Consider the following 16,065-nt stretch of genomic DNA (forward strand, 5'->3'; position numbering starts at 1 on the left):
TTATGGTTGTTTAGCATAACTGGCGAATTTCTGATGTTTTTCGCTTTTACTTGTAACCATAGCGTCCCTTTAACAACAATTTTTCAGTGAATTTCATAAGTTTGTATTAGTGCAATTTAACCATAATGTCCCTTTAACAATGTTTTTTCAGTGAATTTCATGGGTTTTTACCAGTGCATGCTATTTTCCTACAACTTACTAATATCATACTTATCTCAATATAGCAACATTTCTGTCCAATTTACAAAGTTTCGCCATAAGTCTGGCATTTCCAACCCCCTAGCATCATTTATGACACTTGTATACACTTTTTGCAACTTATTCCACAGTTTTTGCGTCAGTCGACGTCCGCGAACGTCTGATGTCATTGCTGACCTTCTGGACAGTGTCATGTGACCATGCGCTCGCGCATGGCATGACGTGTCCACGAATACGTCCGCATTTCGCGATCGGGTCCGTGCTTCAAGGAACTGCATTTTCTAGTGATCTAGGTACTTTCAAGCTCAAAATTTACCCTTGCACAGCTCCTACACCTATTCTTACGGGTTATCCATTAACAATCTAGTGCAAAGCACATACTTGGAAGAATATTAGCAAAACTGCTGTTTATCTTAAAAGTGCCATCAGCTATTGCCATCCCTCCTCCCCAAGAGCCACCACCACCAACAGCTGGAGGATCTACACATCGAAAAAAGCAGAGTGCTTCCAAGGACAATGAAGATGAGGTAGAGGACGTGCCCACCTCTAGCAGCCAGAGAGAATCATGGGTGTGGCAGTTCTTTACCACTGTTGGGAATGTACCAAAGGCTAAAGCTACCCATGTGAAATGCACTGAGTGTATTCAGTTGCAACCTACCTGGAGAGTACTCCTACGGGACCACCTCCATGCGCCGCCACACCAAATCCAAGCACTGCAATGCTCTCAGAAAGGTTGTTCCTTTCTTAGCAAGCTGTAGGATGTCTTCCTCCACCTCATCTACCTCACCCAATACTGTACCCACACAGCCTACTTCTGTGGGACACAAAATCCCACCAGCTGCCTTGAAAGCAATAAAAGAGGCTGTTGATCCATATCCTTTCGAAGACAACAGTCCTCTGTATATACTGCAATACACCACTTTGCAGGGGGAAGCAATTTCAAAGTGCTTTTGAAGCTGTAATCAAGGAGAATGAGAAACGCTGCCCCCTACCTTAGAAGTAACACATGTGCAAAATCTTCCCCTGTCCACCTGACCCTCCATATTAGTGCTTGGTGCTTCTCCCCTCAGTTCCCTCCCCACCTTATGCTCTAACCTCTCCTGCAAAAAAAAAATACATCAAAAGACAACAAATGAATGGTTCCTTTAAGAACCACCTTTCACAGTTAAAAAACAGAACTAAAATAAAATCTTATAGACTCCATCTACTTTACATTTCTCAGTAAAGTACATAGACTCAGTAAGATTTTGCAACATTTCTATTAGCATTTTGTGTTATGCCAATGGGAATAATGTGCTATTCATCCCCGGCACCCCACGTTATAGGCCCAAGCAAAGCGAGGGCGGATACCAAGGGCTCCAGATTGCTATCCCCCGTTCCAGCCCCTGCAATGGGGGATGAAAGCCAATAGCTTCCTGGCTTCCCAAAGCAGGAACTCGGGGTGCTAAAAAAAGAAGGATTTTTCTTGCTACACCAGGATGCCAGCAGCGTCCCGCTTGGGAAGGAAAATCCTTTTTCCAAGACGGACACTGTGGAAAGGTAAGGCGAGGCTCCGTACAGAGCCCCTCTTCCCTTTCCATGGCAGCCTGTAGAAGGCAAAGAGAGAACCCTATGACCATATTACCACAAGCACATTTTATTTCCCTTTCAAACCTATCTCACTTTCGAATAACTTTACCACATAGCCGGTCCCAGGTGGACATGGCCACTTTAACACCATTTGTCAGCCCTCGTGGTCATGGCCAGTAGCATATTGTCCAGGTCATGACCTTATGCCATGACCCGGACAATCTGGCCACTGTCCATGGCAACAGGCTATACCTCAGTCACCAACGGTATATCAATATTTGTTGTACCTACATAATGACACTTGTCAAAAAATAAAACACGGGCACTTTTGTAAAACCATGCTTTAAGGTCCTTCCCAATGCTCCTTAAACGAGTTTGCTGGAAACCCACCCATGTTTTATTTTTTAAAGTGTCAAAATGTATGTACATACAATAGTCATATAACTTAGCCCCCACTTGACCAAATCCATTCAGACTTTACACAAACATTCTGTTACTCACCGGTGAGATGAGTGCGGGAAACCGGAGAGTAGAACCAAAAACCGGGAAGTTGCTTGAAGAGCTTTGGGTATAGCCTCCACCCAAGCCTCCTCTCTGTGAGGGAATAAGACCTTCTAAAAGATATGACCTCTTTCTGTAATTAACCAGGCAAGTGGACTGATCAACCAGAAGGGTGGGGAGAACGCACCGCCACGAACCAGGCTGCAAAGGAAAGAACAACAAGTAAGTAATACGAAAGTAACACTTGTCCCCTGTAAGTCTTACTAATCGATGGAATACCTGAGCTTTTTCCCCCCGTTGTATGGAAGTATGGCACAAAACCGGGATTCACCTAGGAATATAACAAGACTTAGAACCTAACTGATTTAAGCTATGACACAAATCAGGAGATGGACAGGATCTTACCAGTGGAGAAGGACTGAAGGATTTGAGGAGTTCAGAACACAACGACAGGGATAAAATAAGAAAAAGGGAAATGTTAGTAGGAAACTAATACCCGGGCGGCACGAGGGTCGCACTGGATTCGTGATGGTGCACGGCTGCAGAGCGTCCTTAAGTGCACAGGAAAAACAAAGTTCAATCCAAAAGTTCAGTTCGCAAGGCAGAAAAGTCTTATCACTGGTGACTGAAGAATGAAGGTAACAACCAGTCGGGATGGCAGTTCTAAAGTAAGGTAAGTTGAAGGCAGGCAAGGTCTGGCACACTAGCGGACAGCGACTATGGCAAAAGCGTGTAGAAGAGAAGTCCGGGAGAAAACAGGGTTCCGGTACACGTGCAGGCGAAAACAAAGACAAAACCTTTTTTAGCGGAGTCCGTGGAAGCAAAACAGAGGTTCGGTACACAGGAAGACAAGTCAACAAGGGAATACCAATAGCGGGTCCAGTAAACAATCCGAGTCGATTCCGTAAAGAGACAAAAGGGTTTGGCACTCGAATGAGGAACTTCTAAATGCCGGGAGTAGCTGTAAACAGAAGCGGCGTCCTGGCTGCAACCACGGATTACATCAGTGAGAGAGGCGGGGAAAGCCAACGCGAGGCTCCACAACCGAACTACCACACGGAGCTAGGTTTTCTGGGAAGTGTAGTTGCGTTTCGAGTTGCTAACTTCCAAGGCAGCTGCCATGGTGCATAGAATGGAGCAGCATTATGCCGTATCCTTTTGGGGAGCGCCACAAACCTCCTGACCTTCCTGGTAGCTGTACTTGGGGAACCGACTGCACTGGGAAACCGAAGTGCTAGGGACGCAGGTGGCCGGGTTTTCCGCACAGGACGAGGTGAACGTCAGCCCATAACACATTCAAGGTTGGGTATATAATCTTTCTGGAAACTTTTGTCCACATTTGTCAAACGGCAACAAAGTCATAAGCCATCTAAAAATGTTGAGACTCCCGTCTGATTTAGCCACCTCTTGACAAAATCCCACCATACTTTAGAGAAACATTCATATCTAGATTTAAAATCGTTTAGCAAACATTTGTGCAGATTTGTGAAATGGCACCATTTTGATAAGCCGTTAAAATATTTTGGGACCCCCACTCTAATTTTGTTCCCTCTTGACAAAACAGCTCCACACCTTCCAGAACCATTCGATATCAGGTCTAGAATGAGATTCCAAAATCTCATGCAGTTTCATTGAGTGGTGCCAAAGTTATAAGCCATCCAAAAACTGCTTTTCACCAACCAATGCAGAAATAGGCATAGATGTCCCCGAACTTGACTGTATTCGAACATCCAGGCTGTTTGCAGATTTTGGGGATGAAAAACACCAGTTTTCTGGCTTCTTACAAGCATATGCATCCCATCCCCATCACCGCTCACCTCCCTAGAGATTGTTTGATAAGTTTGACAAGGGCAATGTTGTGTTAAATACATTTTTTTAATAGCTTATTTTGCTAAAACTACTCCAGGTTGTCTCTCAAAATGTCCCCCCTTATTGAAAATGGTCACACTCAGATTAGAACGGAACAACGGTTTCTTCTATGAGCAGTAAGGGAGTGTATAACTTTGCGACAGTATGCGACAGTATGCAAAAAAAATGAAAAATAATGAAGACAGTTTGAGACGCTGCAGCCTAGACCCTTGGTCCCTTATCAGAGCCCCCACCCCCACACAAGAGGCTATCCACACCCCTCTTGCATCCATACAGACAATGCACCCTCCTGCAGGATCCATGTAAAGACCATAGACAATGTATGTCCCCAAATACCAGTCGCCACCTGGGGGGATGCCTTGGTCAATGCTATGCTTATTCTACTTTTAACCATAAAAACAGCACCCTTTTCAACTTTCATCAAGATATCTTTGTGTTTTCTCTGGTCGCCTACTCCTGGCAATGGCCGGGGTGGCTCTTGCAAACATGTGCTTGACAATGAGACTCTTGCCCACAGAAGGGACAGAAAGAGTGCTGAGAGAGAGAAAATGTGCAGTGAACGAAAGAGTGCAGAGAGGGAGAGAAATAACATAATTGACATATGATAGGCCGAGTACAGCCAGTACATATAAAGTGCTCATTGCCAAAATATACCCAGTTTCTAAGTGCTCCCAATGTCTTGTCAGATAAAGGAAATTGGGCACAGGGTGATTAAATGATTTGCCAAGAGTCACACAAATTGGTCGAGTCGAAGTGCAGGATTTGGGCTTTAGTTTTGGGTCCACAATTGACACTTCATCTGCGATCACACTTCTTTGACAACAAGTTTAACCACACATGTGCTTCTTCAAAATATCTCGGGCATCTTTGCAAACAAGCACAAAACAAACCAAGCAACATCACAATCACGTATATTCAAAGGCCCAAGAAAGCTGTTCTCGCAGTTATTAGCTATAAGTAGCTTGTCGAGTTCAGTGCTCAATGGAGAGATCTGGCCATAACCTATATTTTCATGCTGGCTGTGCCCAATATTTGTAGTATGCTTGGGTAAGAATGTTTTTCTTCTGGCTGTCCCTAGTACTAACACTAAGAACTAATTTTCATGATGGGTAGTGGGAGTGGCAAGAGCAAAAAAAATAATTTAAGCTGTGGGTGTCTGCTTGTGCCCTAGGTGGTTGGGCTGCACGAAGAAATCTCAAATCTTGGGGGTCAAAGCAGGCAGCGTGAGGTGGGGTCAGCGTGCAATGCACCATCCTCTTGCTAGCTCCACCTCCCCCCTAAGTTCACAACAGAGCTATTCTCCCAGACACATCCACAGGCAGAGGCGTCATCCTCCAGGATTTCCACTGCAGGTTGCAAAGACTCATTTACAACAAGGCCGACTAGGCCCAGGCCTAGGGCGGCAGATGGCCAGAGGAGCGCATTTTGTTGCAGTTTATTTTAAATTTACTGGTTGTCATTTCTGGAGTCTCGCTGATCCTCAACACTGTGAGTAATGTTATCTCTTAGCAGTCATACCACTCTGATAGCTCAAGTTGTTGATGAACAAACTTGTATATATGCTTGATATTTGCAAAAGCTTTATTTTTAGGGTGACTTTTTTAAAAAAAACAAATTTAAAAAAAGGAAACACGTACGAAACCCAGCATGCTTTAGGTATTTAGTGATTCAGTCATACAACTCTCACAGACATGTATGACAAATATAAAGCTCTTTGGTCATTTGAATCTTCGCGAAATGTTCTTTAATATGCAAAACAGCCAAACCCTCATTGGTTTTATTGGTACCACTGCACATTATCTTTGGAGTTCTTTCTAATCAATACACACATACACCGTGTTAAGCAATCACTTTTATATTCAAATACATGACATGCATTTTTAAACCATTGCAAAAATGGGGGTTTTCACTTTAGAAAAGGAAAGGTTAAACATTATGCATACTTTTACAATATTAAATGCATGCCTATTCTTGAAGAAGTGCACAAACAGCAATGATGTAGACGGTATGTACCACTTCATTTGTTATAAAAAGTGCCTGCATTGTGCAGCTACGAGAAATGCTGTTGCTTCCCACACAGGAATGTTCAGAGTTGCCCTCATCCATTGCTCCACCGTGAGAATGCACAGCTAAAAATTCCAAGAACCTTCTCCAAATTTCTTTACTCTACTGAGGTGATTATGCCCAGGCAGAGTTTATATATTACATTTCACTTGTGATTTTGCCATATTTTAATGGCATTGCAGCCCAAGAGATTGGAGGTACATTGGCTGCAGGAGGTAATGTGCCTTATTTCCATTTGGCCCCCTGCTAACACCAGAGCTGTAACCATGAAAAGCGGGTTGAATTCTTTCTTTCACCATTTGTATAAGATGTGCATGAACCACTTGCATATATTTTATATGTTAACTTTACCATTTGATAAGACTGGATGTAGAAATTTAGTTATGTTGCATTAATATTACAGACCAGTCTAGGTGCTTCTCATAGAGAGACAGCAGGCAATTTGTTAGAGAAACCAGATATTAGCATTGGAACCAAAGTGCCTCATTCCAACCTTCTCTCACTTGTGTCGTGTTTGCAGACAGTTTATGTTTTTATCACTTACTCTAAGAGATTGTATTTGAACCTAACCAAAAGTAGACAATTAGCCGTAATAATAACCTATAGTGCACTTAACTGTAGAACTCACCGCCTTGTACAAATCTTTGGCAGCAGAGATCTGAAAACACTCTTTCCACTAACATAGAAGATGACAGGCTTGAATTAATAGAGGGAAGGCAATAACCATGCAACTGTAAAAATGTCCTTATAATGTTATGGAGCCAAAATGGGGGCAAATTGGGAGTGACAGGATGTATTTTGGACAACGTGGACTGAGTTTGTTGAAGGGGCAGAATCTGGTGAAGGGGCAAAGTCTGGCAGAAGTGGAGTAAATTTGGGGGGTGCAGGCACATATTTGGGTGTAGAGCAGCAGAAGGCCTAAATACGCCACTTCTCCATGCTTCCTGGCACCCACTTTCTGCAGCTGTGGCTCCTCCTTATATTTTAGATAACACAAGAAATAACAGTTAGCACTGCACCCGAGAGATGCAATGTGTTTCCAGTTGCCATGACAACCAAACATTCAGCTTAGACAACGCTCCCCTTCTTTAATTTCTCTGTAGCATTGGTTTTGGCCATACGTTTGTGCTGAAGCACCTCCCCATGTGCAAAAATTACAAAGAAGAAAATAAGCACTATAGATGTATGGTTGACTTTTAAATAGGTTGACTTATAAAAGTCATCTAAAAGGTCCAAGTAATATGAATAGGATGTCAACCTCTAGCAGGCTTACCTAAAGCACTATCATCATTGTTGTCATTAGAAATGGCATTTGGAGGGGCGTAATCTAGCACTGTGCGGGATGGCAGGCTGACTATGCGCTCCCACTCCGCAAGCTTTTATTTATGATATTTTATATGAGCCTTTTATAACGTGCCTGTACACAGTGTTTCAAGGTGCGACAAGGGAGGGAGGACAGAGGGAGGACAAGACACACAATCTTACTAGGCCTTGTGCCATTCAGATTGTGCAAGTGAGGGGGGAAGGGAAGAGGAGAGTGAAATTGTGCAGCATAGCACTGAGTAAGTGCACGGCCAGGGCAGCGTGGCTCTGGGTAAGTGCAAGGAGGCAGGGGACTGTACGGGTTACATTTACATCCCCCTAAAAGCGTGGCGGGACCGGAGGCATCGCAGGGGAGGCTGATCATGGGTGAGCCTGGTAGCCAGTAAGACTCTGAGGGTAGGCAAGCACCCAGCTGTCACAGCAGACAGGTAGGTCAGCTAGGGAGGGGGAGAGAGAAAGCAGAAAAGAAAAAGAAGGTCCTGTACTGCTTCCGGAACTTCAAGTGATCCTGCTCAATTTTGAGAGGGGCTGGGAGGCTGTTCCAGAGGGAGGCACCTGCAGAGGAGAGAGATCTACACCCCACTCTCTGCCTGGAGAAGTGTCTGACCCTCAGAGAGTTCGAGGTAGCTGAGCGAAGGGCTCGTGAAGGAAGGTATTTCAGAAGACAAAGTTGGATGTAGTGTGGTCCCTGACCCCAGAAAGCCTTGTGGATGATGCTGAGGGCCTTGAACTTGATCCTTGCAGCCAGTGGAGAGATTTCAGGACAGTCCCTGGGCTTAAGGCCAAGGATAAGTCTTGCAGTTCTGTTCCGGATTAGTTGCAGAGGGCGGTGAGTAGAGGAGGGAAGATTGATAAAGTGGCTGTTGCAGTACTTCAGCCGAGAAAGAAGCAGGGCTCTGGAGACAGTGGGCTTCTGGGGGAAGTGAGAAAGGCAGAATACCTCTCAGGAGGTGCAGCTGGTAGTGGCCTTCTTGGCAGGAGGATAGAAGGAGAGAGTGGAGTCGAAGATAACACCAAGGTTTTTTGCCTCACAGGAAGTCAAAGGAAAAGGGACCAAGGAGGGCGGCCAGAGTGGGGGAGGGAAAGTGGGAGCAGGCAGAGATCATTGGAGGTGCACCAATCCTGAATCGTGGATAGACAGTCAGGAAAGAGCGATAGAGGAGAGGTGAGGAGGCTGGGGGGAGCTTGAAGGAGAGCTGACTGTCATCCGCATAACACTGAAAGTTAGAGGAGAAAGTAGAGATCAGGTGCGCCAAAGTAAACATTGAAGAGCCAGGGTGAGAGGGTAGAGCCCTGGGGAACCCCACATGTGGATAAAGAGGTGGTGGCGAGAAAAGACCCAAGTTGGACCTGAGCAGGTAAGTTCAGGAGGAAGGAGGTCAACCCCTCCAGGGTCTGATCCGTAATGCACAGGTTCTCACAGAGTCGATTGATCAGGATGGCATGATTGACTGTGTCAAAAGCAGAGCAAAGGTCAAGGAGGATGCATAATGTATAATGCATTCATCTTTGCTCTTAAAACAGTCGAAATTCCACTTACTGGATAGCCGACTGCCTTCGGCAGTACATGCAGATGTTTCCTGTAGGTCTCTTCATGTCTTTGTGGGGCTCATTGGCAGGGCCTCATGCAGCGGGGTTCCACGACTTTGGTGTCTGACGTTCCTGTCAGCTACTTCGGCTTCAGCGTGACGCAAGGTTTGTTGGTTTGTTTATTTATTTATATAGCGCTCCACAACCTGAGGTATCTAGGCACGTTACAAGTTAAATGATGCGGATGCTGCATGGATAGCTTGCTTCCTCAACAACACTGGCTCCCTGTCTATCTAAAAGCCTGATAAAGGAGAAAAGAAAAAGCTACTCTGCAAACCTAATTGTAATAATTACAAGCACTTGCAGCACAACCTTATATCATAAGTCTTAACTGCAAGTTTTATATTAATGAAACAAACATTATCACAGGAAAAACTCCAATTTCTCTAATTTCCTTTTTTATTTTTGGCCTTTACATGGATCACTACATTATTACAACGTATGTATTTAGGTTGTGAATAATTTCTAGAAGCTGCATAATACCATTTAAACAATAAATGTACGTTTGAGGGAATAATGGTGATGATTTGAGGTGGCCATGAACTTAACTTCACTGGATTCATTGTGGCCTCTAGTATCCATAAGTAGCAATATTATAAAGATGCTACAAACTCATACTGCGGTGTGCCCGTAACATACCATATCCATTAAAGACTGCCCTTACATGACACTCTGGCATTCAAATATATAATCAACTTATGTGATTAACATACAGGTATATATAGCTTCCAGCGCATGAACGCTGCCTGGATACAATATCATCTACCAATTATAAAAGAGGAGATGCAATGTGTTAAAAATTAACTCTATCTCCCCAGAGCACCGGATGCTGACACATCGCACTAATTAGTAAGGAATACTTTTGTCGCTTCTCACAGAAAATAAGGTATGCCATACCACAAATACGCACTGAAACTCAATTCTTGAGGCTAATTAACACAGCCAATCTGTGCTCCTTACTTTATTTTGCCCTGAAGATTGACGGTGGCAGATATATATATATATATAGGCTGTGTACTAGGACAAAACTATGGCATCTACAAAAAAATGCCAAGCCAAGGAAGCAGCTACTTTATCGACTAATAGATTAAAACGGCAAAAGAGCGACTCATCAAGGCCAAAAGAAGAGAATTTGGACCCCCACCATGCAAACCATATTATTGGAGATAAGGGCCTTGAATCCCTTTATGGAAGCTACTATTGCCAAATTGCAACAATTAGACAATAAATGGTCTACGTTTGAATCAAGAATTGTTGAAGTTGAACAGCGAGTAAGTGACTCGGAGGATGCCACCAACAGAGTGGCACTGCTAGAAACCACAGTCAAATCCTTGCGAAAGCAATATGGGAACTCATAAAATAGAAATAGAAGGAATAATTTGCCGATGTGGGATGTTCCGATGGGGGCTGAAAAAGATAACCCTATTTTATTCTTCACGACCATCCTCCAAAAGCTCTTGAATCCTCCGACTTCACTAAAATTGAATATTCAAAGGGCACATCGTGTGGCACCTATCAACTCAATACGTAGTGCAAATTATTCCGTGAGAACTCTTAATTTTGCCTTTTTGTATTATACGCATATTTATCTCATAATTAACAAGGTGAAAAATCAAACAACACATGTGGGTTGACAGAGAGATATGCATATCTCAGGATGTTTCCAATGCAACGGCTGCAAGGAAAAGGGAACTACTTACATTTAGACCAGCTCTAAGGCAATTAAATGCAAGATTTGGCATTAGTGAACCAGGAATCCTAAAGGTAACACTGAAGGAAGGGTCATACTGCTACCTTTGAAAATCCAACTGACCTAAGGCACTTTATTCAGTCTCATAGGATGGAAGAAATTGAAACTTCGATACCTACTCCTCAAAATAATTCCATTGGTTATAAATTGTAACTTGTACCAGAGTGGAGTCAGGGTTAGCCTCCTCTCCCTAGGCTCTTCACCTCTGCTATATTACATGCTAATATGATTTGGTGTGGCTGTTTCCTGTTGGCCACGTTGTTACTTCTAGTTGAAAGTTGCTATTCCCCAGGGATTAACTTCGTGTTGATGCAGTTTGTCTCCCCCTTTTCCTTGTGTGCCTCTCTCTTTGTGTTATTATTTCTACAGGATAATTTGGTTCTATATGGTAAATATATTTTCTACAATAATGTCATGTCTAGTGTCATAACAGCAATCAATACGTCTCTGGTTTTCATTTGCACCTATATTTATGAAATGCCACTTACAAAACGTCTTTGAAGGTAAAGGGACTACACAATCCCATTAAAAGACAGAGGTCTAGACTATCTAAACAGAACCAAACCATCCATTGCATTCAGGAAACACATCTTTCAGATGTTGAAGCTGCTAAATTTAAGCAGTTCTGGGTGGGTCAGGTTTTCTCAAGTGCAGCACAAGGCAAGAAAAATTGGGTGATTACTCTTATCAACAAAGCACTTAAACGTAAAGTCATTAAAACAGACTCTGATGATTTGGAGAGGTGGTTTTTAGTAAAAAATCTTAGTAGAATCGATTGAACATACTATCCTTAATGTTTATGGTCCTACTTCTCCGTATCCTTCCTTTTGGCAGTCATTAAGAAACCATCTCTTCAATCTAACTCTCATAGTCTAATTGTTTGTGGAGACTGTAATGAGGTTATTGACCCCTTTCTCATATACATATGTGTGTTTGTTGCATGTGCAGGCTATGTGAACAAGCAACGGGAACGTCATGAAACGCGTCATGGTGCCACAACTCAGGCTTTACCTTTTGGGAACATCGATGTGATGGCCGTTTTAAACTTACGTCTACAAAGATGTTTTAATCCTTGAAGTCTGACTCATCGTTCTGACTGCAAGCTTCAGGGAGTTGGTATTAAGCAGCACTTATAGGCCAAATTATCTCATTTGTTGCTAGGAAAACGAAAAAATGAAGGCAGGAATCAGATGCAATTTTAAAACAATTGAAATCTCTTGAAACACAATACATTCATAATACTACGCCTTCCATTCTTAAAAGTTGACTGAGACTTCAATGCAACAAAATAGCTTCAGAATGTTTGAGTGCTAACATTTTAAAATACAAGGCGAAAATTGATCAATTTTCCAATAAAACAACCAAATCACTTGCATTGTATCTTAAAATTAAAAAGGAAAAAGAAAGAGTCACAGTCATAATGATATTAATGAAATCTATTCTTCAGAATCACAGCCAAATAACCCTAATTGTCAAGATTTCCTTGGGAACGTATCCTACTCTACTTTTCCTAATGGAAATCTTAGGTCACTAGATCACCTCATTTCCTGAGATCAAATTCTTAAAGCTAATGGAGACCTTAAGAAAGGTAAAGTGCCAGGCCCTGACAGATTTTCCATAGATTTGGATGCACACTTTAAAAATGTATTAGTGCCCAAAATTGACAAACTCTTCCAATTGTATAACTTTGAGTAAAGCACATGGAAATTTCTCAGAAGCCATGCAAACTGTGTTTCCTAAACCTAACAAAGATCCCGAACTTCCTCAAAGTTACCGACCAATATCCCTCATAAACACTGACTGTAAAACTTTGCTAATATAGACTTCTTCCATTCTTATACAATTTGATTAAGAATGACAAAGTAGTTTATGTTAAAGGCAGATTGTCCTCTTCTAATTTAAGAGTATTCCTAGATATTTTAGATATTGTACATAAGTCCAAACATGCATGCCCAGCTGTGGCTCTTGATGCAGAAAAAGCATTTGATAAGGTAGAATAGGATTATATGTTTAATGCACTCAAGTGGCATTGGATGGGTTGCCCCTTTGTTTCCATGATTAATGTGTTATATTCCAATTAAAAAACTTCTATTTTTATAAATGGACAAATGTCTTAATAGTTTTCCCCTATTTAGAGGTACACGTCAAGGCTGCCCTTTATCACACCTTCTTATCATATTGCCAATGAAACCTTTTCTGGACTGGATAATGCTATTTAAGGAATTGATTTAGGAGGGGTACACATAAAAGTAGCGGGATGTGCAGATTATGTGCTTCTGCTCCTTATTACAATGCCTTTTGGATATTATTTCATGGTGTCCATTAGCCTCCGTTTATAAACTTAATACTGATAAATCTGAAATACTACCTCTCACTATATACTGCCCTAAACATCACATTCAGACTTTTGGTATGAAATGGTTTCCAAATGGAAGTAAATATTTGGGTATTCATATTTTTTCATTAATTAAGGATATGATCAAGCAAAACACAATTTTCTACTATTTAGAATCAAGGAATTGACTAACTCATTGTCTCCCTTATATTTGTCCTGGTGGGGTCGTATTGAGACCATTGAAATTATATCTCCAATCATTCTATACCTTCTTTATATGCCCCCAATCCCCCTTCCTGCTACTCTGTTTAAAGCTATTGATTCATGTCTGACCAAGTTCTTGTGAGGAAAAAAGTGGCATAGAATATCACTAAGCAAACTTAAACAATCTTTGTCTAATGGTGGAGTAGGGTCCCCTGATTTAAAAAATACATAATGTGAGATTTGTGTTGTGACAAACACATATGTGGTTTTCACCTGAATATCATACTAATGTGGTTGTATGGTTACTCTTTGAAAAAGCTATGGTATCCCCTTTGTCACTTGTTAATTGTTATGCTATTAAAGGGAAAAATAGGTTCATTAAATGTACACATGTTACCATGTCTGCTCATTATCTCTGAACTTATTTGCATCTTTCCATTGTCAATTCAATTCATCACAGTTCATCTCACAATATCTATGGTTTAATACTTTGGTGCAAATAAATGGCACATGTGTCTTTTGGAAACCATGGCTCTCTATGCAGATTAAATATGTGAATCAGTTATTTGTTCAGGGAATGCTGTTAACCTTTAATCAATTTAGAGAAAGGTTCTCTACTCCAGATTCCTTTTAGCACCAATATGCTATTATAATTAACACACTAATGGAAAATTTTGAAGTTTTATTATTGAACTCATCGCCTCATAAGGACACAGTACAACACATGCAACATTTTAATTTTAGTGCCTCGATGTTTTATAAGACCTTATCTGCTGAAATAACTTTGGATCTTGTGTGGGGGGTCACAAATTGCATGGCAGCAAGAATGCAACCTTAACAATAAGGATAAAGATTGGCCCCCAGTTTAGAACAAAATCTCCCAGGTTACCACACCAGCTTCATCAAAGAGTTCTCATTAGTTTTACAAAACTCTTCAAGTGCAGGATTGCACAAAATGACAGATGTTGGCACTGCCTAGATGATGAAGGATCATTTAAGCATATGTTTGTTGACTGTACATTTGTAAAAATGTATTGGAAAAACGTTTGGAGTACAATTAAACTCATTTTCAGGATTCAACATGACTTCAGTTTTAAATTTCTTCTATTTGGGAGTGCACTTTTACATGGCGTCTTTAAAATTAATGCTTGTCATTTGGTTGACCTCTTTATCCTAGTTGCAATTCAAACAATTTCACCCAATTGGAAAAACCTTGATCGGATTCATTATTAAATATGGTGGAACTCTGTATATATTATTCATAGGCTGGAGAGATGCAGAGCTTCCTCCCCTATTCCTGTTCACAAACATGAACTGGAATGGAATGTGTTCCTTAGCTTTTTATCTAATGTTGCTCCTAATTCATTACGTACACTGTTGGATTATAGTTTCCTGTTCATATTCCCTCCCCTCCTTATGTGCGTCTATGTTTTTGTATATCTTGTTATATATAATTCTATCTTTAAAATGTGTTTGTTTTGTATCAAATTACACATTTTTACCTGGTTTTCATGAATTCTCATTACCAATGTTTGGATCAATCTGTATTAATTGTGTTATCATCATTTGCTAGATCCACTGTTATTATATATTGTAATGCATTACATTGCTCAAATAAAACAATTAAAAAAAAGAAATGGCATTTGGACATTCATTCTGTAATTCATTTCTCTACACATTGAATGACTAACTGACTACACATTGAAATATATTAGGTTCATTTGCAGGGTGTCCACAAGTGGTGAAGGGTGGGCAGGTTGGTGTATACAGATGCAGGTATATACACATATGCTTTTCATGTGTGCTGTTTCAATGTTCCATGACGTCTGAGAAGCCAAATGTAAAAATACAGATGCCTGTGGAAACCACATCCACCTTAAAGGAGCAAAGATGGTGAGAGGTGGCAACTCTAAAATTTCTGAAATTCACAAATATTTACACACATTATGCTGGTTGGAATGATGCACACATATTTCATGCATCACATCACAGATTTTCTAGAATGCAGCTGTAAGACCAAATCAAGCGAGGTGTGCAACAAACAACCCCTCATTGGTTGATCGGGCTGACAGCCAGCGCTGCAATTGTCATCCCAAACACATATTCTGCTTCTCAACATCCCTCCCTTCTCTCTCCGCGCTGTAGCATTGGTTTTGGCCACACCGTAGGGCTGAAGCATCAGTATATGCGACACATATGCGCCAATTCACAAAGGAGGGGTGGCAGTACACTCTGAGAAGTGAGGTGACAATGACTGCTCTCCAGCTCAATCTCTACCTAAAAGATACAATATGCAGAATACACATCAGTGATTTAGAAAGGCAGGCTATATGATGGTTGTTGCCAACACTACTCATCTGCCTATTGGCTGGGATGCTGGTGATTCTGAGTGTAGCAGCATTTTGGGTATCAAGGGAGTTTTATCCCCAACATGTTGAATCATAGGCCCAGTAGACACTTTTGTGAGTGCTTGTAGGGGCTGTGTGTGGAGGGACGGTAGACAGGCTGCCAGTGATCGATGGGCTCACCCTGTCTTGCCCTGTCTTTCCCAGGTTCTGTGCCAGGACCTAGATCTAGCAGGTTTGAGACAAGCTTTTAGATAGTGATCAGAGTCACACCCAATTTTAATCACCCGGCTTTCTGATTTGGAGTCGTCCCATTA

Source organism: Ambystoma mexicanum, chromosome 4p, assembly GCF_040938575.1.
Source record: "Ambystoma mexicanum isolate Mex_15411 chromosome 4p, UKY_AmexF1_1, whole genome shotgun sequence".
In the NCBI taxonomy this organism is placed as follows: domain Eukaryota; kingdom Metazoa; phylum Chordata; class Amphibia; order Caudata; family Ambystomatidae; genus Ambystoma; species Ambystoma mexicanum.